The 27,566-nt window shown below is 38.5% G+C and overlaps 1 pseudogene; it reads left to right on the forward strand.

Annotated features, from left to right (window-relative positions):
- The first annotated feature begins 1,268 nt into the window (after nt 1–1,268).
- On the forward strand, nt 1,269–23,097 carry LOC129105077 (abl interactor 2-like; annotated as a pseudogene).
- The last annotated feature ends 4,469 nt before the right edge of the window (nt 23,098–27,566 follow it).

A 27,566-nucleotide genomic window follows, 5' to 3' on the forward strand; every position in this document is an offset into this window, starting at 1 on the left:
CCATTGATAATCTTGACAATTTTCAGTGGTGGAAGATGTATTTAAATCATTTTCATAGGTAAATGGTATGAGCTAAATGGACTGCATTTAGGCAGAGGCTGCCATGCAAGGTGCCAACCTGCTCAACAGGGGTGGTTAGGGGTTCAGTGTCTTGCTCAAGGACACTTCAACACTCTCACTCACACAAAGTTGATGTCAAACTATGTTTAAATGTAGTGCAGTACAATACAAAGTATAAAGTATAAAGTATAAAGTAGCATGAAAAGGAAATACTACATTTAAGTAAGAACCTCAAAAAATTAGGTTCAGGTATTTCTCCCATTGCCCATTGATTTAATTATAGCTTCACAAGCAACACTTGTTGAATTCCTTATTGAAAAAGCAAATTATCTCCAGGTATATTTAACTCCATCACTTTAATGGAGCGTTCAAGTGAACTTTGTCAACAGAAAACTGCAGGATGAAAATGAGATAGGACTACTCTAATTTGCTGTGTCTCTTTATTACTGCACACATTGATGATAATATACTAATTGGCATGATCCTCTTCCATTTAAATCCACATCTCATAGAAAAAAAATCAACAGAAAACAGGATGTAAATGAGATAGGACTACTCCATTGATAATCTGGACAATTTTCAAAATTCAAGCTTAAAATTGTCAAGCTTATCAATGGAGTAGTCCTATCTCATTTTCATCCTGCAGTTTTCTGTTGACAAAGTTCACTTGAACGCTCCATTAAAGTGATGGAGTTAAATATATGTAATAATTAGATACCTGGAGATCATTTTTTGAGGTTCTTACTTAAATGTAGTATTTTATTTTCATGCTTCTGTACTGCACTAGTTTGACATCAACTTTGTCTCTGCCTAAATGCAGTCTATTTAGCTCACACCATTTACCTATGATCATCAATTTGTGCAGTAATAAAGACACACTTGTTGAATTCCTTATTGAAAAAGCAAATTATCTCCAGGTATATTTAACTCCATCACTTTAATGGAGCGTTCAAGTGAACTTTGTCAACAGAAAACTGCAGGATGAAAATGAGATAGGACTACTCTAATTTGCTGTGTCTCTTTATTACTGCACACATTGATGATAATATACTAATTGGCATGATCCTCTTCCATTTAAATCCACATCTCATAGAAAAAAAAACCCAAATGCATGTTTTTCTGGGGGTACAGTTGTGAAATTGCCCACATTCCTTGAAGGCACCGGGATGCATCCAGTCAGCGGCCGTCAGTAGTAAAAGCATGCAAAGATGGCGGAGCTGCAAATGCTGCTGGAGGAGGAAATTCCTGCAGGACGGAGATCTTTACTGGACAGTTTCACCAACCTGGAAAGAGTAGCAGAGTACTGCGAAAGCAACTATGTCCAGGTACATGTTAGTATTAAAACACCAGCTGTGTGTGTGTGGAGATAAAAAGGGTAAATTGTGGGGTAATGTTCTGCAGGGAGTGGGTGGAGTGATGGAGTGACAGCACCAGACTCCCTTATGTGACTGTAAGGTTTTATATGAAAGATGCAAAGCATGCAGAATTCATTAAAAGAAACAAAAAACTTTAATGTGGTTGAACAACATGAACTTTAAAGTCAATTCGGCTGCAAAACATTCAGACAAACACCTCTGCTTTTATGGATATTCAACTTTTTTTTATTGGTTTGACTGCAGGAATGCAATGCTTAATTAGGTTATTCACAATCAAAATTGTTTTAATTGGTGTTTTGCATGCATGCCGAATGGAAGAGCAATTTGTGTTTGTTTTAAAAAATGTCTTCACAAATCTTTTCCAAGATGAGGGAGTGATGCAGACAAGCAGGGAACCATCACATGGAGAAGTTTCAATGGGAGTCTGGTGTGGGGAAAGGATGGCCCAGTTACAACTCTCAAAACAATGCTGTGTTGGCCTGGTGGTGTTGTGCTTATTACTTATAATCATTTCATTGCAGGGAGATCTTGTGCTCAATGTTGTCCCCTTATAATAACATAAAGTTGTTGTAGATTAAGTTTGTTTTTTCCTCGTAAAAGCTAATGGGAATCCCCAATAAATACTGAAATAAACAAACTGTCTGTGTTTATCACCTGGACGTTGCCTTACAATTGGTCACCAGGTTGGTAAATACCAGCCACGAGATCCACAGTAACCAAGTGGACGATCATTTTCTGGATTCAAGTTCAACACGTCAGAAAACCCAAAGATATTCAGTTTATTATCTTGTTGGAAAAAGAAAAAGCAGCAAGTCATGTTATATTAGTATTATATTATATTGTAATAAGCCATTAATCGATTATTGTAAAAGTTCCACGTTCATTTCCTGCTGATCGACTAGAATCTTTATCAGCTCTCTGTATATTATATTCTTTACATTTTAAGATAGATATCTGCATACTGGGCTGACATCCGTCTCTGTGGTCTGTTAGTGGAGACTGTGTGTGTGTGTGTGTGTGTGTGTGTGTGTGTGTGTGTGTGTGTGTGTGTGTGTGTGTGCGCGCGCATGGGCAACAAAGACTGTTATGGACAACTGTTCCTCCTCAGTCGGCTTTAAAATAACACCTGTTCATCGCCAGATTTTATCTTCATCACATTTCTGCAGCAGTCAATCAACAAGACAAGCTGCACTAACAGTCTGCCTGATAATAATCTGCTATAATTAGGGAATGATTTCTCCCCATTTTTTTTATTTTTATTGTTTTCTCATTTCACCCTTTTCCTTTTACTGTATCGTTAGCTTATTTTTGCTTGTTCCCGTCTCCCAAAATGTCAATTTTTTTCCTCTTTAAAGTTTCTTCCTTCCTTGCTCCCTTTAACTGTTCCTTTGTTATGTCCTTTCACATTTCCTTCTTTCTCTCTTACTGAAATAACTCCAAACAGTTAGAGAGAAAGAAGGAAACAGGAAGGAAAATAAGGAAGGAAGAGCTGAAGAGGGCAAGGAAGGAAGAAACTTTCACATTTCCTTTTTTCTCTTTTCCTGAAATAACACTATTTTTTCTATGTGAGTAACAACATTCTCCTATCAGCATCACACCACATCTTTCTGAATAAAAAGATTATTTTCTAGTTCATTAGCCTGTTCATACTACATACCCAAATGGGGCCTAACAGGGCTAACTCGGTGCCCACTGGATGGCCTACATTCCCGCTGCCAGCAGATGAGCTATTACATAATCCAACCGTTGATCTTTTGATCTTGTTTTATGGACTAAATATTTGGATTCAGCGTTAACCCATGTTAAGCCCTGTGTGGCCCCCTCTTGGGCTATCAGACACTGTCAGGATTGGATAAATCTAGATTAACTTAATGCCGGGCAGCTGCTCATCATTATACGATTAATGATATTGTTTATACCAATAATACAATATCAGTACTAAGGCATCGGATGTTCACGTAGTGAAAATCAAATTGTTGAAATGTGCACAAAACGTTTATTTACGTTTTTCCCACATTAAACAAAAGTTGAGTTCTTGATTAAAATTATAAAAAAGCCAGCCCTACCTGGCATTGTATAAAAGGAAACATGTAACGGACTTATGGCAAGAACCCAGGTTGTCCAATAAAACACCACCCACATCTCGTAGGTTTGTAAACTGTAAATATATATATATAGCAAACTTTCAATTAAAACTGCCATGAAGTTGAACTGAGGGAACTAAAGTGGGAAAATTAGATAAAACTCTGCATCCATCAGCCTAATCAACATACATTTTTCAAAAAAACTTCAATTTAACCCCCCCGCCCTTCTGGGTCCTCCACAGCTGGTACTAGTTAGCTGTCAGCAGAGGTAGTCATAATGTAACTTGACCTCCTGGTGCTCATTGAAAACACATGGTACCACTGCAGGAGGCTGGGCAAGTAAACTGGCCGTGTGTATGTGTGTGTATGTGTGTGTTTTAGCTTGGAAACCATGGCGATTGGTTTTCCAGTTGAAGGAGTATCAGCCTCCACCTTCAGTGCTGGTGCCAGGAACAGCTCCTGCGGGGGCGTTTTGGGAGGACGAGTTTGTTCTCAGAAGCTTGGCAGTCTTAAACCTGAGCAGATCACATGATGGCTTCACATTTTAACATACATTCTAAATGTCTATACTGTTATTTTACTTGTTGATCTACTCTGGTCGTGCAAAATCTATTTCCCGTCTGTCCGTCTGGAGATTGATCCCCCCCTGATACTTTTCAGAGGTTTCTTCCATTCTTTCCCTGTTAAAGGTTTTTATTGGGCGGTAGTTTTTTCCTTATCTTAAATAATTGTCCAAGAACAGAGGGTGTTGTATGCCGTACAGATTTTAAACCCATCTCAGGAAAATGTGTGATTCTGACTAGTTGACAGTCTGTCTGAAGGATTTAAATGATCTGTTAAATTCAGTCGTTTAGAGATTCATGATTTTCTTGGGTGCACTAAAGGGGTAAGGCTTCAAAATGACAGCCAGTTTGAATAAATGCATTTACAAACACAAAAGGTCAATGAGACATTCATCATGTTGGTTTATGGCAAATTGAAGGCGTCTTGCTCAGCCCTTGTGTTTGAACTGGTCTCATTGTTGTCTCCTCAGTCACATGTGAGATTCACAGCTCGGCAGTCTCTATTTAAACGCTTCATTTCAATTAGAGAGTTAGCTGTTATATGCAAGGTAATTATGTGTTAAAATGTAAGCTTGCTTCATCTGTATTAGAAGTTTAAACACCTTCTGTAGCACATAAGGGACCTGTCCTTGTAAGGTAAAAACAGGGACGTGTGTGTGTGTGTGTGTGTGTGTGTGTGTGTGTGTGTGTGTGTGTGTGTGTGTGTGTGTGTGTGTGTGTGTGTGTGTGTGTGTGTGTGTGTGTGTGTGTGTGTGTGTGTGTGTGTGTGTGTGTGTGTGTGTGTGTGTGTGTGTGTTCAGCATTGCATTGGGACTTGGATAGAACTGGTTCACAGCCAAAGAGAATAGCACTTATAAAGAGTTATGAGGTGTATCTTACTATAACACACACACACACACACACACACACACACACACACACACACACACACACAACACACACAACACACACAGCACATGGTCGTCGTGTGCACATGGTCCGTAAGTAGAGGCTGTGTGACAGACATGGCTGTAATTTGCAGATGTAGATTACACACACACACACACACACACACACACACACACACACACACACACACACACACACACACACACACACACACACACACATGTCTGTATGTACCTCAGCCACCAATATTTTTTTTCAAGCCTCAATTTTTTCCCAGCCAGTTTTTACATTCAAATACATGGTTGTTAAAACTATTTTTACATTATTGTGTTTTGACAAAGATGCATAAAAGGAAAATCTAAAACAACCTTTATCAAAACATCCATGTTTGTTTGAGCATTGAGGTTCTTTTTTTGATGTTGAAAATACATATCTAAACCCAAGGTTCACTTACTTGGCTACTCCTAAAGCTTTGATCTGTATCCCTCTGCTTTGGACATATCTTGAATTTCCATCTACAACATACATTAATGCAACTCTGACTCTCAGATGTCAGAGCTTCTCACCAGCATGTGAACACTCCACTTTAAACCGAGTACTTCTGCCAGTATGATCTGTCCGCTTTTCGAATTTGGTTTGCCAGAAATGTTTGTGTTGTTTTTACAGCATCTGAGTAGATCATTTGACAGGAACTTAAAAAGATAAATGACTAAACTAAGGTACTACTACACTCAAAATGAATGTAATTTAAAATTCTCCTTTTAGGTAATTACAGTTTTGATCAAATATGAGTCTAAAACAAGCTGAATAAATGAATGAACAAATTTAATTTGACTCTAATGTAAAATTATTATTTAGCTAAATTGAAATGCGAAAGAAAGTTATTCTGTTTTTATGAGATTAAACTGTATTTTTTTTTTCCTTTTAGATTATTTGTGAAAATATGATAATTGCTCAACATATGACTATAATTTGCATCCACACCTTTGGTCAGTTTTAGGCTCTTCCCATGTTGATGTTGTTAGGCGGTTTGATAATTTGACTTTAATTCAAAGTGCTGAGCAATACTCAGAGAAGTGGCTCTTAACTAAATTGAAAATAGCTAGTCCATTTTAAGAGCCTGTACAGGAGTTGTAGCATTTATTCACCAACAAATAGCCTCTCGCTCTCTCTCTCTGTCTGTCTCTCGACCATACTTTTGCTAATGTTATGCCACACACACAGAGCGGGAACCAATGCTACCTACGCATCAGTGGGCTGAAAACTAACCCCAATAACAGTTACCATCTTTCTGAGCTCAGCTGCCTGTTACACGGTATAGACCAACTTCTGGTGGGTCCTGCTTTGCACTACAATACATCAATCAATCAATACAGCATCCTAAAAAGAACAGCGTCTGTATTTATGATCGCTAAATACTCAAGTATAGCATAATTCTGTTTAACCCCCCCAAGCCAAATCAGCAGCAGGAACGTAAACATTAAAGTTTATCTGCATTGAAAAAGAGGTCAGAGGAATCAGAGCGTGCATATGATTCTATGTAGATCTGATCTCAGTCATGTATATAAACCTCATACATTTAGCTGGAATTGAGAAGAAAAAACCCTCAAATTTGTGTCTGTGTGTGTCTGATGCTCTGCCCTGTCCTCAGGCCAGAGGAGGCAGCCCTCCAACTAGGTCACCACTAATAGGACATCAGATGGCTGATGGGAGAGAGAGAGAGAAAATAAGAGATGTAATGAGGATGATGTGATAAAGAGCGGGAGTAGTGGAAGGGAAAGAGAGATTAAACGGGGAAATAAGACTGGACAGAAAAGAGTTATAGCCCTAGTTAAGGTACAGTGTGGCCCTGCTCACTATATATGAAGTCTACCTCTTTAAAAATATATCTACACTTGAGAGGTGGGCAGTGGTGAAAGATTCAGATCTTTTACTTCAGTAAGTTGTAATACCACAGTGTAAAAATAGCAAGAGACCGCAGCACGGAAGACAGAATTGGACACGTGACCGTGGACGTTTGTGTTTCGGTTTGGGTCTTTGTTTCAGAGCCGTTACACCCTTAGACTGTGTTTGAATCTTTGTTTGCATTTTCAATAGAGAGTGTTTGAGCTTTAGCCTAATTTAGTAATTTCTCCCTCGTCCTCCTTTTCCATGGAGTTGTGGGTTTGAGGCCACTTTATATATTTACATACTATATACTACTACTCGTTTTTTCTTTATCTGATGCAAGGGTCCAAGGACAGAGGATGTCTCATGTTGTATTGAGGCGAATAATTGAAAATTTAATTGATCATAGTTTTGTCTAATGACGTGAATTTTATTTTAGTGTTAAAGACACTATTTGAGAAAATATAGAACTTTGGTATTGTGTGTGTGTGTGTGTGTGTGTGTGTGTGTGTGTGTGTGTGTGTGTGTGTGTGTGTGTGTGTGTGTGTGTGTGTGTGTGTGTGTGTGTGTGTGTGTGTGTTAGACACACATTGGTGTCAGTGTGTTTCTTGTCAACCTCGGGCATGAATGAGTTAGACCTGACCTACATCATGCTTCAGCACACACACACTATATATCAGTGTGTCTTTTTCTACTGTCCCTGCTGTATTCTGTACTCATACAGTGTACATGTTGCACACACACAAAAAATAACTGACACATTTGGTTACACGCGTGCAGATGCTCATTTGCAGATCATTTTGCCGTTGTGATTGTTTTTCCTTTAGCCATACATGGATATCATGCTGTCTGTCATCTTGATTAAGACATTAAAGAGGATGAATTAGGGCTAGTTAATTAATGTGCATTTGTCTCTTCTTGAGTCCTTTTTCCTCACTGTGAGTAAATTCATGTTCTATGAAACACTAATACTTTTATTTATATATATATAAGTGCTATTATGTGTGCAGGAAAATTAAGGTACTGTTTCATGTTTTACTGAATGGCAAAATCTAAGGCCGCACCAATTAACGTCTCATTTTATAGAAATAAAGAAATTAAGCATCAAAGAAAAACTGTAAAAGATCACAATAAAAGAATAAAGAAATGTGTTATTACTTAAAAGCAGCCACCAAATTAAAATATTTGTCCTAGAAATTCTTATCTTTTTAATTTATTGTAGGTGTAGTAGAGTTCCCAGGAGAATATGGGTAACCCCATATATCCAATGTTGTCGTGAAAAACAAAAAGACAACAATAATCTTAAGAAAAAAGGCAAGTAGCATGCTGTATCTCCATTTTGCTCACACGTTGGATACCTCATCCCTTGTATAGATTATCTGCCACAACCGTTTTCATCTGCGTCTTGAGAATAAAATGGCGCCACTGGTGCGACCCCTGTCCTAAATCTGTCTCCCCTCTCCCTGCAGTCAGCAGACAAGGAGCGAGCGCTGGAGGAGACAAAGAGCTACACCACCCAGTCTCTGGCCAGCGTCGCCTACCTCATCAACACGCTGGCCAACAACGTGCTGCAGATGCTGGACATCCAGGCCTCGCAGCTCCGCCGCATGGAAAGCTCCGTCAACCACATTTCACAGGTCTGGTGGGAATACAAAAGGACCCTGTGCGGTCAGCTTGGTTCATTTGTATTTATTTTTATACCCAAATTCTCACTTGGGCATACTGCATCCATAGAACATTTTAATTTCACCCACCCACATTGCCTTGATCACCTAACCCAGGTGTCACCAGGCCCACTGATGCTGAAGAGTATTGTGTTATTGATAAACAACTCAATAGCAACTCCATTCTGTCCGTCAGCATGCATGAGTCATTATCATGGACACAGTGTAGGTCTGGTATTCAAACTAATAGTACTCATGGGTGAAAGCACACACAATATGTAATCATGTATGCATGCAGTCTCTCTTATGTTCTCCGCTATGTCGACGCTGCTCTCTTCACTGCATCATGCAAAGTGTAGCAGCCAAGAATTCATCTCAGGAGGATATTGCACTTACAAAATCCCAAAGCATGCAACAGTAATAAACTGCAGATGTAAATTAAGAGCGAAAAAGTGGCTAGAGTGCAGAAATATGTATTTATAGTTTCCCACTCTGAGTTCTGCACACCTGAGAGTTGTATGTATGTATGTATGTATGTATTTCATAGGGGTTGTGAACTGAATTATTACTCTGCCAGCGTCGGTGTTAATGAGCTATAGCTGAATAAATCTGCTTGTGACTGCTGTCTTTTATAGCCAGTGAAATCAATGGTCACTGGGTAAAAATTTATTTCAGTGGCATTCAATTATGTAAGCTAGAATTCAAATCACAGCATTTGCAATCTGAAAAATGTCATATGGATGTGGAGTCAAAAACACTTTTGCTTTGAGATAGACAGTTTTAAATTGTAGATACTGTTTGAATCATGTCTAGAGACAGATGAATAAGCAGGTTTCTCAACGTTTCATGTAAACAAATATAATAAAAAACCAGAATAAGAGTCCAAACCTGGACAATGGTTTGCATTTAAGCATACAGATAATTGAGTACATTTAGACTGACATCTTAAGTATCAGGTTGCTAAAATTACAGTTTACTTCAGTGCGTTAAAGGATACAGTCTAGGAAGACAAAAAGAGAAACCACACTCTTCTTCATGTTTGTCAGCTGGTCAGACAAATAAAACCATCTGTAGGTGTGAAGCATCACCAGTTGTCAGATGAGGCTTACACAACACTCCCACACATCTCCCCATACTGTGTATCGACGACCAACGATCTAGTTTTGTGCTCTCTCAAATATTTTCTCACGAGTGTACGTTAATAACACTGCATTCATATTCCTAGAACAACTCATGCATCATCCACATAAAGTTAGCCGACACGTTGCTCAGTGCACTCTGTGTTGAGATTCATTATTTAACACCAACTGAAGGAAAAGACGAATTTTCATTCATTAAACATTGAAATTAACAACAGTCTCTTTGTAGAGTAGCAAGTACGTAAAGGAATAAAACTGTAGTTTTCAGTGGTACAGAGGATCCATTCTCCTCCTCAGACCTCTGAATATTCAGTATAATGAGAATAAACTCTGCACGCAGAAATAATGAGATGCTTCTCTCTGTTATGTCAGGCCAGGACTGTGATTACACGTCATAATTACTGCTTTCAGTTCAGTTTGACACAGTCACATCTGTTCTGTAGGCGAACGTTTTGGTGCCATGAGGCTCCCTCTCATACAGAATATAACTGAGTTGAGCTTATATAATCCATTTAGCATCTGTATGCATTAGAAATCAGCCAACTATGTGTAGATGAAGGGGATACAGATAAACATATGTGTCTGTAGGATATGTCCAAACGCATGTGTTTAAATGTTTAATTTCTTATTTATAAACGGAACCTAGAGGCCACATTGCCTCCAATCCATGTTAGAATTCCTCTGTGTAATGATTTTTAATTATAACAAACTACTATCGTATATAGATATATTCACAGCTGAAAATGAGTTGCCTCTTGGTGAAATTCCCTGCTTTGAATGAAAAACCCTCATGATGTTGACTGTTTCAGAACTGTCCCCTCTCTAAACCCACTTGAGTTTGCAGGCATGTATCTTAGATAGTTGGAATCTTTCAGTATCTCACAAATGGATTTCATCTTGATCGATAGATTCAAAATCAATTCTCGATTCAAAACGATTCCAGATTTGAGATCGATTCTCCATTCAGTACAAATGGGTGCTGATTTCAGTCTGCTGTGTGCTAACACATGTGGTGTGGCAAATTATGCTATGAAAACACACTTATGTGTGTATCAGATTATGGAGGTTTTATATTTGAAGATAAAGAAGAAAGGTTATATCAACTGATTGCAATATGTAAACATACAAAAGGCAAAGGAAAATGTATTCATGCTAAACCGGCACAACTACACTCATTTTACTAAAAAAGTATTTATCCATTCTCAGTGACTCAAGAGTAACAAGTTCAAGATATACAAACAATAAGAATAACATGTAACTAGTGTGAATGCTAGTACTTTTTCTTTCACAATCGATATTCATTTTCATATTTGGCTTTGGCTTTTGTTTTTAACAATGCAAATATAGATTTGAATTTAGAAGATTTGTTGACACTGTGTGCAGAATTACTGTCCATCGATAGAAATATCTAGGATGTTTTGTAGAAAAAAAACCTTTTAAAAAATGTTTTTTTGGAAGTTGAGAATCGACACAAAATCTTAGAGGAAAAGTATCTTGATTCTTACATGAATCAGTTTTTCCCCCACTTCTAATTTCCTTATAATGCACCAATCAGAATGCAATTAACACTTGTTCTGACTCGAGACTTCGAAAACAGGTTTTCATACATATTAAAGTGCATAACACCAAAAATATCTGCAGTGTGAGGGCACAGAATCGGTGTGAAATGTGAGGATGAACTCTCTCTCTCTCTCTCTCTCTCGCTCTCTCTCTCTCTCTCTCTCTCTCTCTCGCTCTCTCTCTCTCTGTTCTCACAGTGAATACATTTAGGGGGTTTGGACTGTTTGAAAGACAAAGAAAGACATCACTACTGGGAATGATTGGGCTCTTGAAACTTCACAGCCTTTTTTAATAGACAATATGAAACCGTAAGAAGCAATATATTCACAATAATGAAGGTGAAAGTTAATTGCAGCCCATTTCTTTATAAAAGCTGGTATTGAACTTTACTTTAATGGCACAACAAGCTCTTATCAAGAGGGAATCAGAGCTGTGTCACTCAGAACTGGGGAGCAGAAATAAAATACATCAATACAAAGAAACCATTCAAACAATTCGTACCAAAATGTCATCATTTATACGGCCATAATCTTGGCCGCAAACTGTACTATAGAGAGAAAAACTTAAAGCTCAATGAAATATATAGTTTGGATGCAGTTTGAGCTCCTTAAAGATTTAATTTTCCAATACAGAAGTAACACTTAACAGCTTACTTTCTTTTTATTTGATCAAAGCTATATTTATTTCAACAAACTAGCAGGTTCATTAATCAAAGAAACGTGTTTATGTTAAAGTTATAATCCTTAAGAATATCATTGTTATATCAAACTTCATTTCTGACTGGATGAATAACAGCTTCAGTGAGTCTGTCCTCCACTTTAATTCAGACTGAACCATCTCATGATTTAATCACGTATTATGATTTTCTCTGTGTATTTTATTTAAGCCAGGCATGTAAATTAGCCATCCTTTCTTTTTCAGACCGTTGACATCCACAAAGAGAAGGTGGCGAGGCGGGAGATCGGCATCTTGACCACCAACAAGAACACGACCCGCTCACATAAAATAGTTGCTCCGCCCAATCCAGAGAGGCCAGTGCGCTACATCAGGAAGCCCATCGACTACAACGTGCTAGATGACATTGGACATGGAGTCAAGGTGGGAATAATAATGAAAATAATAATGATTCAATTTAAAATTATAGATTTTTTCAGTGTTGTGAAAGTCACACCTTTAGTGTCACTAAATAGTACCTTATAGAGTTTAGATACAGTCTGCCTGTTCTTCATCTTTATCTGTGTCTGTCTTTCTGGGATGCTATTTCTGCATCCTGTTTTAATGTTTGCATGATGCTGTTGCAGAGACACTAACCTCTAGACAACTTTTTTCTCCCCTCTTCTTCCTCCTGTTCTACTTGCTTTCTTTGATGCATTAAGTGGTTGTTGAGGTTCAAGGTAAGGCTGCACATCACATCTGTACATAAAACCAGGACAATAGATCTTATGTATAACTGAGGGAGGTCAATTAAAGTAAAGATACATAAATAAATGCCAGTGACAAACAAAGGGAATGATTCATCAAGTTGGTTGCTAGGTAACAGTGTGTTATCACTGCTACTTAGTAATGTTTTTGTGTAAGAACAGGAAAGATGGAGAAAATTGATTTATTTTACTTTTTTATCAGAAATAACCATTAAACACTCAGCTGATTATCTTCTACTTCTGTCAGTTTTCCCTCCTGTGCATGTGCCCTTTTTATTCTTTTGTAACATACCCACTCAAAAAGAGAAAGTAAATCCCCCCCCAAAAAACAGAATCTGTATTTCCTCATTAGTGAAAATTGTGCCTCAATTATTACTGTTGTTCTTTTAATCTGTAATTGGTCTAATTGACACCCTGGAACGCAGACTGGCCAATCACAGCACAGCGTTGGCCTGTGGGTTAGTCCGTCAACTAACCAGCTCTGCTCCAGGCTGGTTTTTTTGAGCTAGCTGGTTGAACATTATGTAATAGTGATATTCATAGCCCCGAGAGATACATTTCTACTTAACTGTGGAGCTAAAATGAGCAGAATACTTTAGCACATCATTAACTAGCATTTGTACTTCTATACTACACAAGCTGGTACAGACACAAAAGGTCAACGTGCATAATCTCCATGATTCTTTTAGTTTAGTTCTCCCTGATTCCATAGTTCCTGGAATATTTTGGTCGGTATTTTGTGTTAGTTATTGACCATGCTAAAGTATTGGTCAGGTTCTATCATTTATCAGAACCGGCCTCATATTTACTAGGTGTCAACAACTAGATCAGTTGACAGTTAAAACCTACACACAGCAACGTCGTTGGTCTCTCAGCAGTCCAACTTTTAGTATTTCTGCTCATTACAAAAAAAGTTAAAAAAAAAAGAAAGAAATAAACCTATGTGGTAGTTTGAAAGACATTATTATCATGTTCATAAATGTATTTTTCCGCAGGTGAACGGCCAGCAGAACATGAAACTAGGAGTGGGCCTGTCCCGGTCCAACCCCCCACCCAGAAACCGCCCAGCCCACCGAGGGCAGGCAAGGGAATCTTAGGGTGTGTACCCAGCCTCACATACACACTCACACATGTAGACATTCACACATTACAACACACACCCTCTCTCTCTCTCTCTCTCTGACATTTACTCATCTTTTGTAATTTGTTCTTCTGTGTTCATGGTTTTATTTCTAAGTGATTGCAATTCTCTGTTCTGTTAATATTTGTCCTGAATGTGTGAAAGACGTCTGCATATTGTGGCATTTTGTATGAATAGTTGTATTTAAAATGCAAATGGAATCTTATCCAGACACAAATCCTCCTTCACAGAATCACAGATGTGTCGTTGTTTGAGCTGACGTGGAAATAAGTGGTGTGCTGCAGTGGGTGGGTGTGTGTGTGTCTCTTGTGGGAGGACAGGGGTTCCTGCGGCGAGTTTATTACAGATTAGACCCGGCAGAGGGGGATGACATCACACTCTCTCACACACACACACACACACACACACACACACACACTGAAACGTAGTGCTCAGAGGAAGAGGAGTAACGTCATGCGTTGTGAAAGCTTGTTGTGTTCTCAAACATCTAGGTCACCCAGCTGTATCTCTTCCTCCTTTCCTCTACTTATCTTTATCTCCTTTTTTGCTTCCTCTCTCAATCGTTTCCCTTTCTGTTAAATCTCATCTTCTCTCTCATCCTTCATTCTTCTCCTTCATCTCACCTTCCTCCTCCTCTCTAACCCGTCTCTCTGTCTTCTTCACTCTTCACACTCTCTCCTCTGAGCCAGTTGCCCGTTAGCTTAGGTTACAAGGTTAATTTATTGACATTGTACAACACAGGGTTGTGGAACCAAAGTTTTTAGTCCCATATGCTACATAAAAACTCACAAAAAATAAGCAAAACTATGTTATATACTGGAGGGTGGAAGATGAGTTAAGGAGTCCAAGAGCCTTAGCTTAGCATAAAGGCTTGAAACAAGGGGAAATAGCTAGCCTGGCTGTTTATCCAAAGGTAACACAATCACCACCTACCAGCACCTCTATTTTATATATTTACCGCACTATTTTGCCGATCAGAGGGACCTCTTGAAGTCTTGTCATCACCGTGTGATTGCCTGGCAATTCCTTTAAAGAGTTTTACATCTCATATTTTTGTGGCATATTTCAGAAACTTAAACTTAAATTATAAACCTAAAGTTCAATAATGCCAAAAGAGATCGAGGCAAGCTCTAAACTATTATAGCAAGTAAACAATTTATTTAATAATTCCTTTGTTTGAGCATCAAATCATTACAGCTTAAAAAAACTTAATACAGCACTTACAATACATGTTATATTAGTGTGTGGGTGTGTGTGGGTGTGGGTGTGGGTGTGGGGTGTGGGTGGGTGGGTGTCCGTCGTGCGTGCATGTGCCTTTTGAGTGTGTGAAGCCAGGTAGCCAGCTGGTCAAGCGCCCCCTAAGCCTTCCTGTTGGTGTGTTCCTTCCGGTTCCCTGTACGTAACCTGCTGATCAGCCGGCTGTTTTCTCTACAATATAAACATTAACTATGTGGCAGAAGCGTTATCCTGCTGAAGCTGTCAAAGTAAGACATGCAGATTTAGGAGAATGAAACATGGGAATAAAATAGTTATTTATAGAATAAGAAGAGAAAGTGTTTGAATATGTTGGAAAGAGTAGAAGCAGCTCTCCATTTTTGTTGGAACTGAAGCTGCCGTTAAGAAGCCAAGTCCCTCAAACACAGCAGTGTGTTGGCATCACGCTGCTATCGACAGCTCAAGCCCTTCTGTCTTCACACACACACACACACACACTCCAACAACAACACCCCAGAAACGCACTTACACATTATTTTTGCCATTCTTTAACTGATCGGTTCTTGTATAATAATTTTTTGCACACTTGCTTTATAATTGAACATGAAAAAATGTATGCATATAATGCCACACAACATTTTGACTTCCTCTAGTTGAAGTGTTACAGGTCATATTGCAGAGTTATAACCATGCTTTTGCTTCTTTCTACTGCAATAACTGACATTATTTGCGTTCATTTTGGGAGAAATTCTTACTTCTGTTTGTCTTCAGTCTGGTTTTTATTCTCTGATGACGCTCATTTGTCCTTATTCTCTACAGTTTTTGATGCTGGAGGAGTCATAATTCTCTAAAAATACATCCTGACCTTTTAAACATGACCTTAACTGATTTCTCTGCTTCTCGGACAGCAAGGAGGCAAAATCCCAGCCCGTAGTTTATGCAGAAATTATTTTTTAATAACATATGAACCATGATGTTTTATTAATGTACCCTGCTACCTTTTAAATCCATGACTTTTTAAAGTCATGTTTTATTTAATTATGACTGACAGTTAATACTAGAATACGCTGTCTGCTCTTTGAGCTTGTGCTGCAGCATGTTGGAGCTATAGCGCCCTCTTGTGGCCCCTTACCCACAATTACATTAATGAAAAAGCTGGCTTAACATGTTTGAATAAATCTAATTAAAGTAGGAACCTAATAAGGGGTGGCCATTTCATTCACAAAAAAGTTGTTAAAGTTAACCTAATAATACATCATTTATATTTTTCATTATTAATCTGAATAGATGTAGTGCAGTAAAAAGTACAATATTCCTCTCTGAGATGTAGTGGAGTAGAAGTACAAAGTAGCATAAAATGGAAGAACTCCAGTACAAGTATCTTATAATTGTACTTCAGTACAGTAGTGGAGATAAAGTGGTGAAAGTAATGTCCGTTAAACTGCAGTTACTAGGAACATTGTGTTCAACTGAAACCAACTTGCAAAACACTGATACCTTTATTTTGAAATCTTTATTTGGTAATATTTTGGCATGTCTGTATGAGGTTTTTTTTAACATCTTTTCTTATCAACTGTATCTTCTTTTGGTATTCAAAGCTCCTAAAAACTGGATTTCATGTATTTCCTTTGTAACATTAAATATTCATTACTAAACAAGCGGCTATCAAGTCACCTGAGTCAAAACATACTTTGTTGTTTTTTATTAATAGTTTTAACAATAAGTAATTCAGATGATTAATCTTCTTTATCAGGACTGTGTTGTTTGTTCACATTTGACTCAAATAACCCCACAAATGTCATCACCTTTTAATTGAATTGTTGCTGTACTCTGATTGGTGCACAGATATATATGACGTCACCTTTTTCCAACTACCCCACTTTAAACCAGTGAGAGAAGAAAAGGCAACCAAACAGAAATGAGTAAAATTGCTCATGTGAAATAACCAAAAAAAGGTTTTAAGCCTGGATAAGACTTTGGAAGTTTATGTTTCTGATTTGACAAAAATAAATTTGGGAGTTGATTTAAAAACAAACCTCAGCTCACATTTTGGTTTAACATGAAATGACATTGTTTTGTTCCAGGCTCTTGCAACAATACGCTGGACTCTGTCATCGGAAATATCTCCCCCATTAACCCTGTCTCCACCCTCACCCCTTACATGTACAGGAAGAACTCCCCCTACAGGACACTGGAGCCAGTGCGCCCCCCGGTGGTGCCCAACGATTATGTCTCCAGTCCCACCAGAAACAATGTGGCCGTGGGACAGCTTCCCAGTCCGGGCCGCACTGCCACCCTCAACCATCGACCCCGAACATACAGGTAGCCGGGTCGGTGTGTAAACATGGCTGCCAAATAGGGATTTCCGAGCTTTCCCTTCTACTCTAATGCTTTTTCTATTTTATGCTCTAAATATGTTTGCCTCTTTCTAGTTCATTAACAAAAAAATCTGATATTCAACACAACTGTATGTCTAGTTTTGGATTCCAGACTCAGAATTGTTTGGGATCACTGATTGTATTTTGGCCCTCTTCAATGCAATATGAGGTCTGGTTGAAGTTGCACAAATTAATTAAATTAACAGATAAATTCCAATCTAGACTGACACGTGTTGAATATAATGATACTACAAAATGCTAAAAAAGAGATGCTTCCTCTCAGTGCATCTTTCTTTCCCAGCATGCTTTTGTTTATGCATGTTACATACCCCTCTCATGTCTGTGCCTTTGACTATGACGCATAAAGACTGCAGGCAGGAGGAAACAGTCTTACTTGTTGTTCAAGCAGATTTTGTTACCTTTGGACAGAGCTAGGCTAGCTGTTTTCCCCTGGTTACAGTCTTTATGCTAAGCTAAGCGAACCAGATGCCATCTGTAGCTTCATATTCAGCATTCAGGCACAAAAGTTGTTACGATAATAAGATTTGGACCTGTGCTCTCAGGCATCTCTTTGGGTTGTTGATAATGAAAATTTTAAGTGACATTGCAGAAAAATAATAATCAGAGCAATCTGCTGTTGCGTTTTTCTAAAATCTTTGCTGACGAGTTCTCACCTTTCTTCTGACTTCATTGCTAAGCTTCCTTGCAAAATCTGCTGCTGTCCAGTGACTCCTCTGTAGTTTTATTAGCAGTGATGCTCAGGGTGTTACTTTAGTTTGGTTGGTTTGCAATGCAGTATTTTGCTTTACTAAACTATTTGACATGATTACTGCAGTGAACCCTGGCTAGTTGATCATTAATGATTCAGAAAATCTTTCTTACTTCGCTTACCAAAGAAAAACACTCATGAAAATATGGTACAGTATTAATGAAAGCAAAAACCTATGTTTATTTTTCAATATAAAAAAATATTGTATTTTCTATTAACTTTAAATTGACTTATTTTGCCTGAGCTGCTTCTCAGAAAACTTTATGGGCAATCTATTACAAACACATTTTCCTTTTGAGCATCTCCTCCAGCTCCGTATTGAGGAGAAGCTTGTGACTCATCACTGCTGATTGAACCAAGAGGAGTAACTTTCTGCTTTCATCCTCACAGCATCAACTAACTGTTTTTCTTCTCATTCATTTTTTTTTTCAGTTTGTAGTTTTATTTTCTCTCCTCTGCAGCTTATGTAACTGTGTGGGCTTGTTGGTGCTCTGGATGGGAAAAGACAGACAGTTCTAGATATTTTTTCCCATCCAATAACTCCCTTTATCTGTCCTGATCTGGAGCTTCCAGCCAATCAGAGTGTGTGTTTGCAGCTTTTCGTTGTTTCATTGCTTCTTTGCTGACATTAACTTGACTCACCGCTGCTTTTCTTGCAGCCATCGCTTTGCTTTTATCTTTTTACTCTCTACAGGCAGCTGACTTCCTTTCTGTCTGTTTTTCTCCATTGTCTTTTCTTAATGTCTTTATCAGTTTGTCTTTCTGCTTCTAACATCCTCATTTCTCCTTTATTGATCTTTATTATCTGCTTGTGTGTCTTTTCGTCCTTTTTAAAATGAGTCAACTTGTCATAAAAGTCAAATTTGGTTATTGTTCAGCGACATTCACTTTGTTTCTCGAGCTCAATAGAGAGGCAAAGTCCCTCCCCTTCCAGTTTACCTCATGGGACCTTATTTCAGGAAAAATATGGATGATAGGCAACAGCCAGAGACAAATCATTTTATAATCCTGTTTGCCATGAATTACACAAACGGTATGATGTTTGTCAATTTAGAAGATAATTCTGCAAAACGGACAAACTTCCTAATTGTAATGCAGGCATAGCAATTTGCTCTCTGCAAGACGGTGTCTGTCCTAAACTGTAAGCAAAGTCCTAGATGTGAACACTCACATCTCCCACTGTACATTCATCATCCTGCTGTGTGTGTGTGTGTGTGTGTGTGTGTGTGTGTGTGTGTGTGTGTGTGTGTGTGTGTGTGTGTGTGTGTGTGTGTGTGTGTGTGTGTGTGTGTGTGTGTGTGTGTGTGTGTGTGTGTGTGTGTGTGTGTGCAGTGGTAGCAGTGGGGGCAGCCATCCCAGCAGCAGCAGTCGGAGCAGCAGCAGGGAGAACAGTGGCAGCGGCAGCGTGGGTATTCCCATCGCCGTGCCAACGCCATCCCCACCCTCCACCTTCCCAGGTAACACACACATGCACTACACTCAACATCTTTGCTTTCTTTCCTTTCATTTCATAAACCTCTTTTCCTGTTTTGTTTTGTTTTTGTTATTTCTGTCTTTTAGTTGGATTGTATGTTATAATTGTTTTGTTGCATGTTTGAGTTTGATTTATGTTTCTGATAAGACACCAGAACACCTGTTTTCATGAGGCTAATCTTAATTAAGATATTTAATTCCCTAACTTCCTTATTTCTTCGTTTCCTCCATCCTTTTCTGTTTTAACTCCTCAAAATGTGTCGTATGAATAGAAATCGATGTCAATTTTTAAATTGAACAGCAAAGTGTCTTTATATTCACCTGATGTTTGAACATCTTATAGCAACCGCTAATAGAGATATTTCCAGTTAAGCTGTGGTTCTCACTCCCTTCCTGATTATCTCCTCCCTCTTTTCCTTCCCTCCTCCCTTCTTCTATAAAGTTTCTCCCACTACTGGACCAGCCAGCTCTTCCTCCACTGCTCCTAACTCCTCTCCCTCCCCCTCCCCAAGTCCGTCCTCCTTCTCGTCTTCTTCCTCCACCACAACCTTAACACAACCCAACGCACCCTTATTACCAAACTCATCTTCGCGACACACCGACTCACCTCCTCAACCAAACCCACAATCAAACGCACCCGCCGACACTTCCCCGGCCTCTAACCCCGCCCCCAGCACGTCCGATGTCCAATCGGTTGTTTCTCCCGGAGAGCCGTCTCCTACCCTTCCTCCTGCCCCTCCTCCTCCACTCTCCTCCTCTTCCTCTCCCTCATCACCTGTCGAAGGTAAGTTTCTCCCAACGACACCACCACCTCCATCGCCTGCTTTCTCCCTTCCTCCATCCGCCATTATTTTTATCAAGAAACTATTCATGTGTTTTCTCTGTTGGGAAAAGTGAAAGTTTTAGCGAGTGTATATTTACTGGTTTGGTGCTGATGTGATGTTCCTTTCAGGGTCAAGTTACTATTAGGGCTGCAACTTAAGTTACTTTATAAAAAAACTGATTACTCTAGTGATTATGTTCTCTATTAATCAATTCATTTTTTAGGGTTATGCAATGTAAAAGTGTGTGAAAAGGCTGAGCCTAAGGTGATGTCCTCAAATGTTTTGTGTTGTCCGACCAACTGTACAAAACCCCCGAAGATATTCAGCTTATATTCAAGGATATAAAACAGAAAAACAGAAAATCATCACATTGGAAATCATTGGCTCTTTGCTTTAAAAAAAATGACTGATATGATGGATTGCTTTTCAAATGGTCTCAGATTTATTTTCCTATTAATTGTTCAATCATTTTATTTCACATCCAGTTCTAGGTCGGCAAATCTCTAAACCTAACAATTATTTTTCTAATCAAATCTTTTGTCTCTCCTCGATCTAACTTGGATCACATCACGTCAATTTCAGATGTGACATTCTCCCAAAAAATGTTTTAATTCATATGAGACCAATAGATTATAATGAGACCAACTTTATAATTCTGGCATCCAGTATTGAGAGCAAGTAAAAACAAAGTGTGCAGAGTCAGTGGGCTGCAGCTATTTTTTCAGTACGTCAGATACATTTTGAATCAACATTTCATTTCCTCTGCTGCTCATCTCATTTTCAGGTTGTAGCTTCAACACACAGTTGTTTTCTTAAAACTCATTCTGTCAGAACTTGATTCATTCGGCTGGTTGTTCATCTTTACATCCTGCTTTTTCATTTTGTGGGTGTTTTTTGGTTCACTGTCAAATATAGACTTCTTTTACACTGTAGCATTGCAGTAACACAGATTAAATAAAACAGTTAGTGTGCAACATGTACATGTTATTTTATATTTGGTTGTTTTTATCTCCTTGAGGCATGAGATGATTCCAGAGTGCTTTAACATTTTTTATTATTATTTCTGTATTTAAGCATTCAGGCTGGGAGATAATTACAGTAAAAAAAAAAAAAAGAAAAGGTTAAACTTAAAGTTGTGCTGTTGTTTTATTTCAAGTGTTGTTAGCTCCAGACTCACTTTTCAAAATTGAACTGTTCAAACGGCCAAAAAGGGCGGTTAAATCTTTTCTTTTCAAATATACTAGGTACCATTTCTTAACCTCTTTACTCTTGTTAACCTCGTCCCTGTGCCGTCTCAGGTCCCATCGTCCCTCAGTTCTTCAGCATGAACCGGCCTCAGCCCCGACAGCAGGCTCAACAGGTGGGGGTCACTGCCATACCGCCGCCCCCCCTCCGTGACCGGTCAGCCAATCGTAACAGAGAACCAGGTCAACGGTGGTCCCCACTACAACCAAAGCCCAGGTAGGTCCTGTGATACACTGGTTCTGTTCAGACTGTTACTGGTGGCAGGTGGACAGGTCCTTTTTGAGGTTGGGTGTTAACTTTCATTTGCAAGTCTTGAATATTTCAGAATAAGCTGATTATGTGTGTATTAAGAAGCTAAATATGTAAATGATCCTTGATATGTGTGTGTTGGCAGCCTCCCCCCGCCCCCTCCCTCCTCCAGTTCAGTCCTCAGCTTCCTCTGATGGGTTTCGTAGCTCGAGTTCAGGAGACCAGTAAGTAGTCGGGTTTTTTCAATCGTGCATCACAGAAATGTGTGCTTACATTAGTCACCTTGTGAATAACCTACGGCTATGTCTGCTTTATTTATATTTGTGTGTCTGTGGATCACATTGATTTAATTGATTTTCATCACAGGTTGCCTTTGTGCTTTAACTTTATTAAATCTATTGTTTAGGAGGTTTGAGATGTAAAGCATCTGTGTGTTTCTGAATGCATAATGTTCTTTCTCACCTCCAGTCTCAGACGTCCCTCCTCCCCCTCACCCGGCTGCAGAGAGCCAATCAGGGCCCGAGGAGCCCCTCCTTACTCCTCAGCCATTGGAGGATGGCCATGAAGAGGAGGACTCAGCGGTAGTGGAGTACTGCGACCCGTACGCTGAGGAGGACCCATCGTGGGCCCCCAGAAGCTACGAGGAGAAAGGTGCGTACACTGAACACTACCGGCTTACATTTAGGTGTGTGTTGCATTGTGTGACAGTGATAGACATAATCATCAATAACATGACTCAAACATTTCATCAGGGACTCCGCTCTCCTAAATGCCATTAAATAGAAAACTTTTCTTGTCTTTGTGTGAGCTATTCCTTTAAAGATAGACGCCTTATAACTGCCAATTTACCTGGTTCAACTCTCGCCCTTCTCTCAATCGTGGCATTCTCTGTCTATATCTTTACTATCACTATCAAATAAAGGCAAAATATCTTAAACATATTGATTATTATAAATAATATTATGCTGTGTTTGTCGCCCTCCAGTGGTGGCCATCTACGACTACGCGGCCGACAAGGAGGACGAGTTGTCGTTCCAGGAAGGAGCGATCATCTACGTCATCAAGAAGAACGAGGACGGGTGGTATGAAGGCGTGATGAACGCCACCACGGGCCTCTTCCCTGGAAACTATGTGGAGTCCATCATGCACTACGCCGACTGAGGAAGAAGAAGAGGAACCAGAAGGGAAAAGTTGACTCGGCTCCTTTTTTAGTTTTTTTCCTTTAGATTTACAACAATCAATCACAAGCAAATCAGAGCATGTGAACAAAAATCGTAGTTTCGCTAATATTCTATTATGACTTTAGTTCATTGGGCAGAATCAGAAGCTGTAAGTGAGTATGAGACTTTGTTTTGTTCTGCTCTCTGAGTTGAATCTATCTCTTTCTACCCAATAGGCCTTGCATTTAGGGGTTTCTTATTGCTGGTTCAGTTAATGTATTATTAAGTATTAATAAGGTCTTTTGTTGGAGAACTGAGAGGCGTTTCAGGCATCTTAATGTTGTTATTTGGTGTGAAGGATCCAGCGTTTCATGTTCTTTTACAGAAGATCAGAGAAGTTTCTTGTGATCACAAGAAATGTGTGTAAAGGCCGACATAACAAGTCTGTTTTCTTAAAATCACAAATCAATTATCTTAATCCTTAATCCTCAATTTGCATGATCCCATGGTGCTTTTGGGGGCGCTACAGGCAGAAACGCCCACATGTACGGTCCAATTCTGAAAATACCTAAATATGTCATGTCTGGCTACAACATTTAGTAATTCTAAAAATAAAAGGAATCAAAAGGACTTTTAAAGTAAGATATTCAAACAAGTCTTCTTACTGTATCTTGATGTAAGAAGCAGTGTAAACACTCCTTCTCATGACATTGAAATCATTACTTTTGTCACCTCAACTTCAGCACTTTTTTTCAATCATGAAATGATGATTTTATGTTTACATGAAAACAAATCTTGTTATGTTCAGGCCATGATTATTTTAATGTGATCAAAAGGAAACAATGTATTGAAAATAATTGCGTGTACACTACATTATGTCTCTGGGCTTCCGTAGGTTTGCCATCTGCGACCCTCACTCCGACCCCCAACAGAGGACATTCAGTCTTCCCCCTTAAGTGAAAATATTGAGATTATTTTTATTATTACCATGTTGGAAACTAGAAGAGAAACGATTACATACCTTGGGTCTGATTCCAGAGTTTAGAAAGACAGAATGAAAGCAAGCTATGCAAAAGAAAAACACTTTTAGCACTGAACACTAAATTCAGAGATTTTCTTTCCCCTTTCTTTGTATTTTCTTCCCCTTCTTCCTTCCTCTGAAGCACATTTACAGACCGGCTCATTTTCTCTGTCTGGTTTAGAAACAAATACATTGTGTTTCCTGTGACTGCTTCACAATAAAACCCCTCAGTATTTCGCCGGTTGAAGTCTTTCAATGTGAAGCAGCAGCAGGAAATGGCATGTTAGCAGGAACTTATTCCAGCTGTAGTGTAGTTGCAGGAGAGCGAGCAGTGAAGCTAATATCAGTCAGATCAAATTTAGAAAAAGTCTAGAACCTGCCAGAATGTTTCAGTTACTTATGGACAGAAATTAATTTATCAAACATCTCAGAGCAGGAAATCTTTCCTAACTGGCCAGAAATTTGAGTGAAGCATCTTTTATTCTACTTTTGGAACCAGAAGTAAAAGTATTTTATCTTCAAAGTTTCCTCCAAGAGCTGTCCCTCCTCCCTTCAATATTTAAAGTTAACTCCTCCTGCCGATCTTCTCCTCTCTTAACTCATCATCTTCTTAATTCTCGTCAACCACACCTGCTTTTGTATTATTATTATAAAAGCTCATACAGACACTGGTGTATGTCTGTGTTAAGGAGAATTTATTTTTATTATATTTTACCTCCCTTTGCCTTAACAGATATCTCAACATTTTACTTTCTCAAGAGCCTTACCTCCATCTTATCTGTTAATCAAGTTAAAAAAAAAAGAGAACTCTGGGAAAATGATTAGAAATTAATCAAAGCACTTACACTAATTAAACTGCAATAGAAGAAAGAACAATAACACTTAAACTCAGTGAAGCTTTGTGAATGAAGTGGAAGTCATTCTGCTGTGACGGAAGAGTTTTCAGTAAGATTTGTGCCATAAATCATCTTCATCGTCCGCTTCCTTAACGTCACACATCCGTCTCTGATGTGAAGTCTGTAACCTGAGCCTCTGTGTGTTAGTTTAGAGGATAAATACAATAAATACATATATGGTGGTCAGTGTAGAGGAACACGATTATTTTTGGATTGTGAAGAATTTGTATTTTAGGACAATTCAAATTTTTTGCAATTTCTAAGAACTCAACTAAAACCTGACATTATAAACTCTAGTTTGGAAGAGAGATCAAACATAAGCATTAAAAAAAACATTATAATAAAGGGACCCAGTTGAGTTTTTGAACATTTAAAACTCTACACTGATGCCCAAAAATACTGATACTAAGATAAGATAGATGTATTTAACCTTAAAGTAGGACAACTTGCATAAAATGTAGTTATCATTTACGTGTAGCTAAACAAAAGATAACCTTTTATTACTTGTATTCATTTTAATCTCAACTAATAGGATCAGATGAGGTTTGTTTTCCTCTGGGCATCCGCTGAAGTGTTTATCAGTTATCGTTCCAAACTAAACCAGAACATATTTAGTTTGGATTCACTCGTATTTGAAGTCTGACTTCTGAGCCTTTTCATTCCTTGTGGTTTTGCTGCCTCAGCCTGTGGTCTCGTGGCGAAGTGGACCTGAACAAACCGCCTGGTGGAGATTGTGGACCCGTTGCCAGTGTTGAAGTTTACAGTGTGTTTGCCTGCATGCCTGATATATAACTGACATTTTTACTCACTATGTTTTCATATTCATATTCATTTTCTTTGTGTTTTTTTTTTTGGTTTTGTTTTTTACCAACTTGCTTTATGGTCTCTGTTTTGATCAGCTGGAGGTTGTGATGTTTTTGTTCTGTAACGTTTGGTTGTAATAGCCCTTTAAAATGACGTGTGTTTGGACTCCAGACTGACTCTCAGATTGGAGGTGGATATTTTTTGTGCCATATATCCAGATGTTGTGGTTTGAATGCAGGTGAGTGTGTGTACAGTGTGTGCGTGTGTGTGTGAAGCAGTATGAACCAAACCTTTCCTCGTGGACTAAAGTGATTATGGACCTGAACCAGTGTTTCCTTGTTGTACAGTGTTTTTGTTTTTTTTTAGAGGCACAAAAACCAGAGTATGCCAATCCCTGAGAGGAAAAACAAATCTTCTCAGCTGCATCTTATTATCCTAAAGATCAGAGTCGGTGTGTGTTCAGGATGGAAATGTTTTATACATGTTTCCTCCTGATGCTGGTGAAGGTGATGATCTTGTTATGAGTCACTGGGGAAACCTAAAACAGCCACAGTGTGAATTAAACAGACCAGTGACATAAAGTAGAAACAGTATGCAGCCATATTTATGTTCTCTGAGAATAACAGAAAGAACACACATAGTTTTCCTGGATTTTCTATTCCTGAAAAACATAAATTTGCTCGAAATCTCCTACAGTTTTTTTGCTACCAAGACCAATCGTATATCTCAAATGGTTCACTATTCTTTGTAGATGGCTGATGTGACTTTTGTAATTGGTAACTGTTATAATTTATTAATGATTAAGATTCAGAAACAACATTTTAGACAGATATTGTATTTATATCACAGCAAATATTATTCAGAACAAAAGGCAATAACTATTCCTCAATGCTCTTCATTACACACTGATCAAGTCAGGTCCTTAAGATGACATGTTTCTTATAGTTATTTGCATATTTAAAGTGCATTAAAGTATATGGATTTATATTGTATTATAACTCAGTCAGTATTTCTTGTTATCATAAAGTAATAAAATGCCATTTATCATCAATACACAGAGCAATCATACATTTTTATTCAAGAAATGCATCTCTAGTTTGTGTTTTTAAAGCTGAATTGAACCCTTCTATGGATGCAGAGATGTAGAAGGAAAATAGACAGAGTTCATAATTCAAATTTTAAAAAAGGGGGACATCCAGCACCAAAGTTTAAACAGCTACTAATCAGACTGAACTGTAATTTAGTTTCTCACCATCCTGATCATGCTTTCTGTTTGGAAAACAAAAAAAAAGAAAAGGTATTTTTGTCATTTAGACATCTTCAATTTAAACACCAGAGCCACAAAGGATTCTGGGAACTTAACATTTATCATGTCGATCGAGGAAATGTGTAAATTAAAGAGTAGTTATATACATTTATTTGACTTTTAACAAACAGACAGACTTTGAAACAGAAAGACGACCTTTGTTGTTTTTCCTTTCAGATTGATCTGAACCAGGTAACATTAGGAACATCGATTCATGAGGTCCGGATCCAACGTGTGCCACTCTGAACCTGAACATGTTGGCATGCTCTGATGTTTTTGATTTGCCTGCAGTTGCCCTTTAAAAACGGAGTGGACTGCGAAATGAGCTGATCTGTGATAAACGTAACGGACGGCTTCTCTCAGGCTCATTTTACCAGGAATCTGCTTCATTTTTTCTGCCCTGCAGACGTTTAACCTTTAACTTCATTATTAGAGTTTGTCTC

This window comes from Anoplopoma fimbria, chromosome 16 (genome assembly GCF_027596085.1).
Source record: "Anoplopoma fimbria isolate UVic2021 breed Golden Eagle Sablefish chromosome 16, Afim_UVic_2022, whole genome shotgun sequence".
NCBI lineage: Eukaryota > Metazoa > Chordata > Actinopteri > Perciformes > Anoplopomatidae > Anoplopoma > Anoplopoma fimbria.